General features: G+C 41.8%; 1 long non-coding RNA gene across 2 annotated transcripts in view; it reads left to right on the forward strand.

The window, feature by feature from the left end:
- LOC109517882 (uncharacterized) overlaps positions 1-13,307 on the forward strand; it is a 70,640-nt gene that overhangs the window by 31,019 nt on the left and 26,314 nt on the right. The window contains exon 4 of one of the 2 annotated variants that reach the window (XR_002168625.1): positions 1,504-2,158. The exons of the other annotated variant lie outside the window; for it this stretch is intronic. This is a non-coding gene — a long non-coding RNA (uncharacterized LOC109517882). Of the gene's footprint in view, positions 1-1,503; positions 2,159-13,307 lie in introns of those variants that run through there. 2 annotated transcript variants of the gene reach the window in all.

Genomic DNA, 13,307 nt, shown 5'->3' on the forward strand with positions numbered 1-13,307 from the left:
GGGGGCATTATCGCTTTCTCAAATATTGAGTTACTTTCCTGGCTGGTCCTGATCCGGTATTTGTCAAATTTTGCAATTTCCAAAAGAGTGGTAGGACTTCCACACTTGGGTTGCGTTAAATATTTGTCTTAAGCTAATGAGCTCACATTCTGAAATGAAAACGTGGCTAATTAAAAGAGCCACCGTTGTCGCCTCTGCAGCGCAACAGTCAGTGGTCATACATTGAGCCAACAAAGGATTGGCGTGAGCTAACCTTATCTCCTTTTCTGCCTGCACCGTATTCGACAGGAAGGAAATATCATCAGGATATAACTTAGTGCTCTGCTACCATACGTCGAACTGTTGTTCTTTGTGTACCAATACTTTGTGTTCTTGCCCCGGCCGTGCCGTGTCACGGTTCTTCTCTTTACCGTAGTAACATGACACTGTCTATTCTCATGTCAACGATAAACGAGTGTGTTTTTTAAAAAAAATGTTTGAATGGCTTCCCACCTGCTTGACTAATTAGCAGCCCAACACAAATGAGGCGAGCAGCCTTCTAGAAAACGCTAGGCGAGCAGTTACGCAGCAAACTGCGAACCGACTCGTCACGAGTGCTCCTGAGAGGTCTTTCGAGCGTTCATATGACGGAAACATTTGAACCTCACATGATCACAATGCTGAGAAATTGTGTGATGAAGGTGAATTGTATACAATGGAACCTCCAATCCATTTCTCCGTTTACCATGGACTAATGAACACCAAAGCATTTTGAGGTAGCTCGGCGGCTATTTCCACTTTTCGCGCAAGCTAACACTTGGTAGATGTCGGTAAACCCACTCGAGCACGGTTAGCACATGCAAACTTCACACAGGAACTTTGAGGCAGATGTGCTCACTAGTCCACTGCCTCACCTTGTGATATTTCATTCTTGTATTATGATGTTTTTGCGATTTTGATAAAGTCATGTCGCTATAAGGTGCTGCATGGGGTTGGTCATGTTTTTTCATGTCTGCAGCCTTCATTTGCATCGGCGTCTTGTAACGCGACTTGACAACCACCCCAAGTGCCGACTACTTTGTATTCTTGAGTGCTTTTGACACTTTAAGCACCGCTCAAACATCAGCAACATACGGCAGACGTTTTAGAGCAAATGTTCACCTCGACTCACCGCTTGAAAAACTCTCACGTCACGACTTCAAAACTGCAATTTCTTGACAGCTGCTGTGTGTCTCTACCCTCACTATTCCCCGCAGGTGTGGACTTGGAAATTACCTAGAGTCGTGTCTTACTTTTGGCCCATTACATGATGGCAAAGTCACGGCTGTCAATGTTACGCCATTTTAATTGCGTCTCCCGAGGGGGAAGCCAAATACCCCCCATGCATCACCAACAGCAATTCGATGGATCCCAGCATTGCAGATAACCTGCATCGCACACAACCACAACATGAAGTAACAAATGCAACTCCTTGACGATGATCATGCTCATTGACCAAATCTAATGCACCAATCTATCTTTCAGGTCTGCCTCCCCTCCTCTCCCGAGACGGGGAGGATGAAGGATCAATCTGCTTCCCGGCTCTGCCTCTTTCTGACCCTGATTAAGATGGGCTGCTATGTGATGCGTCTCCTGCACTTGTAAGACAAAATGAATGGAACTTGATTTGAATCCGACAGCTGCGATTGAACAAATGCAAGCACAAGTTGAGAGCGGGCAGATGATCGATCGGCAACGGTGCTGACATGCTAATGTGAAGAGTGACTGTGGCGGAGCTTGAAAAAAACAAATTTTGTGTGGCTAGTAGCAAGTTTGGCTTTTATTAGATTGACAAACGGTGGGCTGGATCTTGCCAGCGTGTTGATGGTCTTTGGCTGATTCCTTTGAGACGGGCTGCATGCTTTTCTGCTAGCGGAAGCAGAGCCCAGAGTGTGAAAAACAAGTTAGCGTCCAAGACAATGAAAGCCATTTTGTGGCGCGTGGACCCTCAAACACAACACCCCCCTGGAGAACTTCACCAAATTGCATATTTCAGAAGCTAAAGCTGCAGTGAACACTAGAAAACTCTGCACAGCCCCTACACACACCCAAATATCCCCAAATCCGACTCTTACGTAAACAACTTAGTCGAACAGTATCATTATCTAATCAGAGGCTAACACTGGCTAATACTAATCGGTTAAAACACCGCAGCTCTGCTTACCTTTTTATATATTTCAAATTATTTCTGGATTGGACCAGGCCTCATTATGTACAGTATGTGTGTGGAAATATTCACCATGCTCCTGAACCTTAGTGGTTTTTTTTTTTTTTTTTTGCAACTTGAAAAGGTGAAAACGATTTCCGTGACATTCAATTAATTGTGTTGAGCAGAGGAAATAGATCGATATAAGTGGCCAAACATTGGTACCGGGTGCCACAAATATGGTTTGAAAATGATTAGTTATAACTGAGAGGCAGCAGTTATTGCATCAACTAATTTTTGTGGTCGACTAAACACAGTTAGCCGACTTCCCAGCCCTTGTTCTAAGGCATAGATGAAAGCACCGCTGCAGTGCAATCAAAGTGGAATGAAACTGTCAGGAGCGATTGTTCATCAACACCTCCAAAATAGAAGGTCGGGTGGATATTCTTCCATCAAAAACATCTGTTACGTGTGATGAAACAGGCATCATCATGCACTGACATCAGGAAGCGGAGTGACATATCCAGTCAGGAAGAGAACATTGACATGCTGCGGGCTGTAACGGTTCACAGCCTTTTCTCACTGTGATGGATGGCCTTACGTGCCAGGCTCCAATTCTTCCCCTCCCTCGGGCTCCACTCGCTCCCGCAAACGTGACACTGTTTTACTTTGGAATGGGCTCAACTTCACTTTGGATGGAACACGTGAAATACATGGAAACAATGGACATCTCGGCTTTGCGCCACCCTTCCCAGCAGCTGGCGCTTGAGTGAAAACAACGTTTTACAGCTAAGGACAATTTCGGGTCTTCAGTGAACCTAACGTGAATATTTTTGCAATGAGGGAGGAAACCGGAGTCCATGTTCCAATGTCGGAACTGTGAGGCGGCTATGCTAACCACTCATCCATCGTGCCACCTATCCCTGCAACCATTATTTCTAAATAAATTTAGCCAGTGACCTTAGATGTTCCACGGTATTTTGTCCTAATATGATAAAACTGCAGCGGTCTGCGGAGATGTTGTTTATTCAAAGAGTCAGCAAGAGTACAGCCTGCTCCAAATAACAGAAGGATGCTTTCAGTCTATCATGATGTATTCGCTACAGCATGCCCTTGGGTGAGATCATAAAGACATTGAACTGGATGGCTTTCTTTTCCTCCTCATCCCGCTTTGATCTGTGAGCTGTCCCAAAATACCAACGAGACCGCAAATACACATTTCGAACACACGCACGCTCACGCGTATGCTCACATCTCCCAGGTTTTGGCGTGTGATTAAGAACTTATATCTCGGGGGTAACTTTCCTCATTGGAGGAGGGGGGGGAGGGGGGTAACCTAAGGCAGGCTCAATGTGTCCTAAGCACTGCAGCACAACAATGATAAAGTGTCAGCGCAAACAGGGATACGCAAAGAGACAGCTGCCACCAGTAGCAGCGGTTTGCCGTGACACTGTCATGCACGGCCCTCCCAGACATGCACGTTAACACTGCGACATGACAGCGTGCTTATGTATTCTGATCATGTATGATCTCAGACCGATACCACCGGCACGCAGAGACAGAGACAGTGGCATTCAATGGAAGACTAAATGAAAAGCAATGAAAGATTCAGAGAAAGTCTTGGGACATGCTTCTTAATAAGCCATCAGCTGTTGGGTTAACATCCTTATTTAGCACCCCCCCCAATCTTATTTATTCATTGTCCCCAGAGCTTTTGGACAGGTCTGTGCCAACTTGGTGGCAAGCATTTTAGGAAGGCCATTTTGTATTCCAACTCAGTATTCCAGCCGTATGTGTCGGGGGTTCAAAGCTCTATGAAGCGCATTTAGCCTGATGTTAGCCTAAACAAATTTTTAGTACGGGCTAAAAAAATATATACATGACTTCAAGACAAAAACCTTCCCATTACTTTTGAAGTCCATCCATTTCCCATCCATTTTCTATCGGCAAGGCAGCTTTATTTATATTGGGATATTTGTATATATGATATTCGCATACGAGGTAACTCAATGTGCTTCACAAAAGTACAACATGTAAACGCATTTAAAAACTAAATAACCAAAGATGTTTCAAAAATTTTTAGTACAGCTTACAAAAATTACCCCCAAAAAATTACAGTGGTAGAAAAGGATCTTGGGGGGGGGGATTTAAATGCTGTCAAAGACCTCAATCATAGGTGTGGGGACAAAAATAAAAAATAAAAGCATAATCTTGAACCTGAATTCAAACACATTCACATTTGGAACTGACTTCACATCTGCGTCTGACGGGCTCTTCTATTTGCGTGCAGCATAACAGCTAAATGCTGCTTCACCATGTTTGCACTAAACACTGCGTTCTACTATTTGACCTGAGTCTGCAGACCTGAGCCCTACTGGGCTTTTTTACTATTAGTATTTCTTTAATGTATTCAGGAGCTAAACCATTCCGTGATTTATAGACCACTAGCAGAACTTTATAAAGTCTCTTCTACAACTGGGAGCCATTGTAAAGCCTACAGGACTGGAGTACTCTGTTTTGACTTTGTTGTTTTCCTCAGAACTGACTTTCCGCATGTATTAACATTAACCGTGACCCCCAATGTGATGGATAGATTTATCCACCTCCACTCAGCAATTCCAAAGCACGCGTTTCAAACTCAAACAGATGCAAAACAGTGTTGTCAACAGTCAATTAAAACATCAATGTCTCGTTTGCCCACAAGGATTTGTATTGTCATCAAATGATGACTCAAGTCAATCTTCAAAACCAAACACACAAAAAAAAAAAAGCAGCTCATGGCAAGCGGCTGCAAAGTTCTTGAAACAATGAAGCGAGGTGACAGTGAGTGATGGTGGAAGAAATGTAATAAAGGTCAGCAAGACACGGGGGCTGAGCACTTCTTACACGCACGTTTATGTGAATTAATTTGAATGTTTTTGCCTCACCGCTTGAAGGACAAAAGTTTTATTTTACCCCCCCCCTGCCAGCCGTGTATTCCCATTAGCACAGCGCACAAGGGCAAGATGTAAAAGCAGTTTTCATCAGAATGAAAAGGAGCCGATCTAAATCAAGATGACATATTTCGTAGAACTTCTTGTAAAATGAGATTCCGGTTGGGAAATCTCATCATAGGAAGTGCACAGCATCTTGGGAAAAATTGTTGACAGATAGACTATACTGTAGCCACCTTGTGCACTATGTCAATAATTCCACTGGATCAATAAGCTTGCGCATAGTGCACCTAAGCTTATTTTATCTAAGGTCCCGCAGTGCACATTTTTTTTACCAGTACACTTAATGGCCTCACTTAATGGCCTCGCTGTTGTCACAGTCTCCATTTAATGACGACAGCATGCACTCAGCAAAGCACCAATAGACTACTGCCCAATTCAGTTGTTATTTGATGGCTGCCTTATACTTTAAATCATTGTCATGGTTAATCCGCCAGTTTGTAAAGAACCTCTTGAACCCAATCTGCTGATATACCATCGATTTATCGTTATTATCTCAGAATTTCCAAATGTGCGGTTAAAAACAAAGTAAAGCATGTTATCGTTTCAAATATATGACATGCCGTTAAAAAGAGCATGTTTTCTTTGGTTATTCGGCGACAGATAATCATCATCTAGTGGACTTAGGGTCTTATAATCAGACCGCAAGGATACCCTTCCCCTTTTAAAAAAAAAAAATGCGTGAACCTGCGGATATAATTGTGTCTGCACAGGCGGACGGGGATGCTCGTCATAAATACGAGACAACGTTGCCTTCTGTTATATCCATGAAAACATTGGTGGTGGTATTTCACAGGTATTGCTATTTGGTATTACAACAGACAATGTGAGATGATGATAATCGGTTGGCCGCTTGCTATTGGCCTACTCTTCAATAGAACTAGTGAATGCTTTTACGCCATTGCTCATTTAGTCTGGGGTAGCCAGGATGGGAGTTGTTTGCCATCTGATAAAGTCCAGCATCAATAAAACTGGACAGCTATACCGGTATGCAATATATACGACAATGCTTGGAGTATGTGTTCAGAGTATGTGTAGTTCTAGCTAGGATGACAATCACTTCAGGAATTGAAAGCGACGTGTTTTCTTTTATCTTCAGGTGTGAAAACATTCAAGGATGACCGGAGACGAAGTACGAGCCAGATGCAGTGTGCTGTACTTACCATGACTGCTTTATTAGTCGTATGTAAAGCGAATGTGGTCTCATTTCATTTGTGAATGACCCAAATTGGGGACTGCTTTTGGCACATGTTCCCCCAGCGCTTCAAAGCACAAAGCCCAGATGAACCAAATCTTCAATTTCCTGCCGGCATTATTGGCCTGCTCGAAAGGTGGACGCAGGGTCAGGCACACAGACAAAAGCTTGAATTGTTATCACAAAGCAGCAATAAGGGCTGCTGCTGCTGTTGGGGAGAAGGTATTTTGGAGGGGGTGTTCCAAATTTAGGGAGAAGTGAAAGTATTGTATCGATTTAAAGGTGCAGTGGTTAATCTTCAGGTTACAATGCTTGCTAAAGGGAACATCAGCAGCCTTTGTTTTCCACGATCAGAATTGAATGGAAGGTGGTTTAAAAGCTCGATTTTCATAAAACAATGCGGTTAGATTTCAGTTTTCAACTGTCACACGGTAACCTGAAATTCAACTCGATTGACTTCGACTTCAGTTTCATAAACAAGACCAGAAATTGAGCACAGAGGTCTCAACTCGGATTCAAAATTGTATAACATTCGCTTGATGTGGAATTACTTTTGGATTTGACCGAAAGAGACACATGATAATTTAACATACGAGTGCCTGTCCTTCAAGCGGGCGACATGCCCCATGACATTCCCTTCATCTTCATCACTCTATTGTTCAGAGAAGACACACACACACACACACACACACGCACACACACGCACACACACACACACACACACACACACGTGTGTGTGTGGATGATTCCGCTGCGGTTGTCTCTGACCATGAATTTTTAAAGTGTAAGAACCTCCATAAATCGCGTGCTTAGTTTATTTATACAGCTCCGGGAGAAATACGTTTAATCATAAAACCATTACGAGGCATTGCAATGATTAAAGTGTGTTCTTGTGGACCGAAGCGACGGTTGCCTTATTGCATGTTATGCCTCTGCATTTCTCCCCGTCCTCGACGCACGGGCGAGCAGATGAATATGTGCCGTGCTGAATTCTTTACAGATGATTTCGCTCATTAATTTGCAGTCTGCAGATGTTTCTAATTCATCACAGCCCTAACCTCCTGCCGTCGCAGCTGTTGGAGGTGGGGATGCTTGTGTGTGTGTGTGTGTGTGTGTGTGTGTGTGTGTGTGTGTGTGTGTGTGTGTGTGTGTCTGTGTGTGTGTGAGTGTACACACTCGGCCGACCCGGCGATGTGTTGCTTGCGGATGTTTGTGGTAACGATGGCATCATGGGCATCTTTGTGTTGTGTTTGAACAAAAGGAGCAGGTGGAGCTCGAGGTGCACAGTCGGTTCGAATCCATCAGTGCTGTCAGATGCGACCAAAACGATTCTTCCAGGCGGACGGCAAAGCTGGACGAACACTGCGAATTAAGCCGCTTTCAAATAAGATTCTGAGTTGGCCGGATCACAGATTTAAAGTCTGGTCGGGTGTCATTTAACGGGGGAAATGAAAAGCGATTGGCCATTCCTGGCCAACGATCCGATAAAATTGTGTCACGTCAGAAGCTTGGTCTCCCTAACAGGGCTCAAGCACTGTGCTGTGATTAGATTTCTAAATTTTCAAGCAGTTTACCTCTCAGCACGACTCTGGGTGAAGAGTATACATAATTTATGTTCTTGACGGTTTTCTGAAGTCGTATTTAGCATGTCTGGCTCACAGTCAAGAGGTTCTGGGTTCTTTTTAGGCCCTTTTAGGTTTACTGCTTGTATTCACGCTAAAATTCTTTGTTGTTTTTGCAATGGCTGCCGACCTGACCAAATGGTCCCCCCGTATGACAAATTAGGTTCATTCAAGCCTCTAAATTGTCCATAGGTGTGAATGTGAGTGTAAATGGGCATTCTATATCTCCTGATCTAGTGAATGTATTGAGAGGTTTACTGGCTGGACTGCCATCATGAATAGGCCACGTATTTTGTATACGTGACGTTATAAGAGACAAATCGTGCGCACTCGCAAGCGAAAACTCATTGGACCCACCTGACCTATAAACTGAAAGGTTAAGAGCTATTCATATAGATAATTGATTGGCTGTATCGATCCTGCAAAGGTGTTAATTAGGTATTACTCAATGTATAATTTAGCCTAATTGACTCGACTCGAGGCCTCAGCGGTGGGCTCACAGACAGTGCTTGTTAGACAGATAATTGCGTCCAGCGAAGCCTTGTTCATAAGCCGCCGCTGAAAGTATCCGTACACTCCAAGCGTGTTTATTTGAGCAACCGGCACCGGTGGGTCAGATCTCGTCAGGATCGCAATCAGCATGGACACGCTCATAATCAAACGGCGCAGCACGAGCTCAGGAATGTATGTCAGGACATCTCTAAATGCGCGGCGATTAGAAATCACGAGCGACAAAGGATCAGCTTGAGGTTTCATTTCACATCGTTTGAATGATTGAATAATTGCAGCAGGAAGAGGGTGAACTTTGGAAAGCTTAACTTTTTTTTCCCCCCGTTTTGTTTGTTTCGAACTTTATTTATAAATCACAGAAGTGCTGAGTGCATAGAGTCGGGATGTGACACTGGCCAGCTTGGGACAATGGAATGTTGTGCCCTACCGTGGTCCTATATACTGCATCAGAGGAGCTACGGTGCATGTCAAACTTTTAACAAGAATTAGATTTATGCGGATATGCAGACCGGAACGGCATCACTAATCAGACAACGCACGTGACTGAAACAACTTTCCTCATCATTAACAATATAGTGTAGCCTGTTCATCTATGACTAGCAATACAAATATAGATATATTTTTACGCTGTTTTGTTTCTTCTATGACAGTAATGTGTTTATATAGATATATTTTTTAATTAATATTTTTACGCTGTTTTGTTTCTTCTATGACAGTAATGTGTTGGTCACCCTACCGTCATGTATTGAGTAGCCACCACTAGTTCTTACCATACATTTAATGAACCTGTCAGGAATAGAATTCACCACCGGGAATGCCACCTATGTTATTTCGCCGTTGTACAGTTTTTCACACCAATTTCACAGATGGTTGTTGTGCTGCTATCGCCTAACGTGTGCTAAATGGAAAAGTGACAGGAACCGCATGAGCCATATTTTCTCCAGTTTCCACATAACAGCACATGTCGTGGACTGTGTGTTGACCAGTGTGTGTGTGTGTGTGTGTGTGTGTGTGTGTGTGTTACCTGACGAGCCCACTTGTGCCATTTGAGCCCAGTCCGTCTATCTGAGGCCATATGTCTTATTCAAGGGAGGCTGAGCTACAGAGACTTGAACCTGTGGTCAGCCACGAAGGCCCAACTGCCTCACCATATGGAGGTGAGTAAAAAGCCATTCTTTGGAATGATTCATTAGCCACGTCAAGCTGAATTTATAACTTCACTTCATTAATAAACAATGCAAAGTCTCTCGGAAACCATCATGAATTAGCCAAGAAAGTATTTTTAAGTGAATAGTGGAGAATAAGTTTACCCTCAAAATCCATGCAAAGGCACATTTGTGAATGCCCAACTGTGAATATGAAAGGTGTCACCGGACTTTATTTCCTCAAATAGTGGCCTATACCTTGATGGTCAATGTTTGTCAGTTACGTGCCATGTGCACTCTCCCCATCATAAAATAAATGTCTTTTTCCACTGTATAAAAAAATGTTCATAAATGTAATTGCTTCCGATCATAGACACCATCGCACAGCATTAACTGCTGAGCCCATTTGGACTGCATTGATGAGCTTAACACTATCAAAAGAATTAAAGTGCAGAGATTGACTGCATGTTGTTAAAGTGTTCGCTTTGTTTAATGTGTGCATCCATAATTATGTCCCAACAGGTATGTGTGCTATTAGTGAGCAAAAAGTCACTTTTATTTGATAGTGGAAAAAAACCACCCCCTTGGACATGCCGAAAATTGCAACAGCAAAAATGGCGACGTATCGTATACTTTATTGATGCAACATTTAACCCTCGCTAGCTTGGCCAGCTTATGGAATCAGATATTGATCATTTGTTTTGCGCTTTTCATTGTTAGGAATGAACATATGGAATGTTATTGTGGTTCGCAGTCACAAAGCCTGCCAGTTGAAATATGGTGGCCAGAAAATTAAGCGTCCCATTCGAATCGTTCACATGAGGGGTGCCACGCTATGCTGCTGTAACAGACTGCATAATAACAATACCTGCCCTGGCTGTAATAGCTTGGCTCTATTGTGGAAATAGATAGCCCCCTTTCCGCCTATCATTCTCACACTGTGTTTATTTGCCTCTGCTTATGTGTGTGTGTGTGTGTGTGTGTGTGTGTGTGTGTGTGTGTGTGTGTGTGTGTGTGTGTGTGTGTGTGTGTGTGTGTGTGTAAAACCGAATGGGACGAATGCATTTAATCGAATCGAACAAGAATGTTCTTTTTTAATGAAAATCATAACATTATTAAACTTCTTTTGCTGGACTTATTGTAAAAATAAGATAAAAACAATATATTTTCAGATTGTCATTGTTTGAATAATTTTGGAAACTATATATTGATCCTTGCAATAAATCATAAGACTATGCGCATATTGTCAAATAAATATTTTAAGATTATCGCATGACATATCCTGGCTGTTCTCACTTTACCTTGTTTTTCCGCAAAAAAAAAAAAAAAAACAACTGGAAGAAGTCAGGAAGGAGCCTCGCTTACTGGCCTTTGTTGCCATGGAGACGCGAGTCCGTAGCAACCACACACGTGAAACCCGAGTCACACTCTACATGCCTCACCTGACGTAATTCTACAGGACATCAAGTGAATAATATAATAAAAACTACCAAATTTAATACACAATGCTCTTTAATTTTAATTGGTAAAAAAAAGAAAAAAAATTCTTACTTGGGGGATTTTTGGTTAGAATCCCAAAAAGAAGAAAAATAGAAAAATAATAGGTTAATGTAAGAAATTAAAGACATAATTTCATGTGAAATATGTTGTATAATATCAAAAATATACAGCATTTTCTCAAAAATATGACTTTAATATTGAATATATACGACTTTTTAACTTGAAAATCTACATTTTTCGATAACTTTAAACTTGAGTAATGACATTGTTCTTGTAAAACCCCATTTAGAAAATCTACAATTTTCTATCTTGAAAATCTCTAAATTAAAAATTTTTTCAAGTTGAAAAATAAATCACCATATTGACATTCATCAGTATAAGTTACTGTCATATAACTTTTCAAGTAGCAATTCACACGCGGTATAGTCCCCCTCACTTCAGAACTGTTGTAAAAAAAAAAAAAAAACACGTTTTCAACAGTTTTTGCTTGACTGTTTCCTGAAAATCTTTCATTGAACTTTGGCACCATCTTGTGGTTGTAAGGAGTCATGCTCCAAGCTAAAATGGAGCGTGAGGAAGATCATAGCCACACAGTAAAAGATGGCGATCTAAAGAGTACCAATGTGACAAAAATAACATTGTAATACAAGAGAAAAAGTAACAATGTTTCCAGAATGATATATTTTGAAATGTTATGAGCAGAAATTCGCAATATTACATGCAGAAAAAAAAGATACCAGAATAAAGTCAGAATAATACTTTCAACATGACATTTTGCTCGACGATGACTTTTTCCATGCAATATCTTGACTTTATCTTTTTAACATTACGAGTATTTTCTTACACACAACTTTTTTTTCCAAAAAAATGGGAATTGCAACATTACAATTTTAATGTATTAAAATATGACCTTTTCCTCGCAATTATAGCTGCGTATTTTAAGAAAAACTCTTCATCGTCATATTACGTGTATAGATCAATTACAAGAAATCCTTTCGTGAAAAAAAAAAAAAAAAGTTACAAGTCACAATATTAGATGAAAGCCATATTTGTACCCATAAAAAAGTTGTCCAAAAATGATCTTTTTATACGACAAATTCGTTGAAAACATCTTTGGTTCAGTTTCAACTTTGTTTCAGTCACCGCTACTTTTGCGACCACCCGTGAACACGGCGAAATGAGTACAACAGAACAATAATAACACCGGCGGGCGTAAAGGCGCGGAAATAGAAAATTAGGTCGACCGACGTTTACTTGCCGCTGGCCATTTGGATAATGAGCTCTCGGGCGTCCCGCACGCCCGAGCTGACTTCAGCTTCGCCCTTCTTGACGCACGTGCCGATGAGGAACATCTTGCGCTCTCCCACCTCAGAAAGCTCCAAAGCGTCATGCAGGTCGGTGATGCTGCAGGCACCCGGGAGATCCTACGAGACAACACTTGTTGGTGTGCCTTTTCAAGGAAAGATGCCATTTCTTCTTTTATTTATTATAATTCGCCATTATTTACAGAAAAACTTGCATATTCATTGTTTTTGTGTTCATCTGTACAAGATGGTGCCAAAGGCCTGTCTAAATTGGAATTTGTCATGGAAGTACACTGCTACCTTGACTTTCTGGTTTACAGTGAACTCGCTCATTCTCGGGGGTTACGTTACAGACCCCCAGCCCCTTCAAAAAAAAAGTCTGTAATACAGAAATACCCTATTTGAATAAGAGATTGACTGCATGTTGTTAAAGTGTTCGCTTTGTTTAATGTGTGCATCCATAATTATGTCCCAACAGGTATGTGTGCTATTAGCGAGCAAAAAGTCACTTTTATTTGATAGTGGAAAAAAACCACCCCCTTGGACATGCCGAAAATTGCAACAGCAAAAATGGCGACGTATCGTATACTTTATTGATGCAACATTTAACCCTCGCTAGCTTGGCCAGCTTATGGAATCAGATATTGATCATTTGTTTTGCGCTTTTCATTGTTAGGAATGAACATATGGAATGTTATTGTGGTTCGCAGTCACAAAGCCTGCCAGTTGAAATATGGTGGCCAGAAAATTAAGCGTCCCATTCGAATCGTTCACATGAGGGGTGCCACGCTATGCTGCTGTAACAGACTGCATAATAACAATACCTGCCCTGGCTGGACTAGCTTGGCTCTATTGTGGAAAAAGATAGGCCCCT

Source organism: Hippocampus comes, unplaced genomic scaffold (genome assembly GCF_001891065.2).
Source record: "Hippocampus comes isolate QL1 unplaced genomic scaffold, H_comes_QL1_v1.1 scaffold59, whole genome shotgun sequence".
Lineage (NCBI taxonomy): Eukaryota > Metazoa > Chordata > Actinopteri > Syngnathiformes > Syngnathidae > Hippocampus > Hippocampus comes.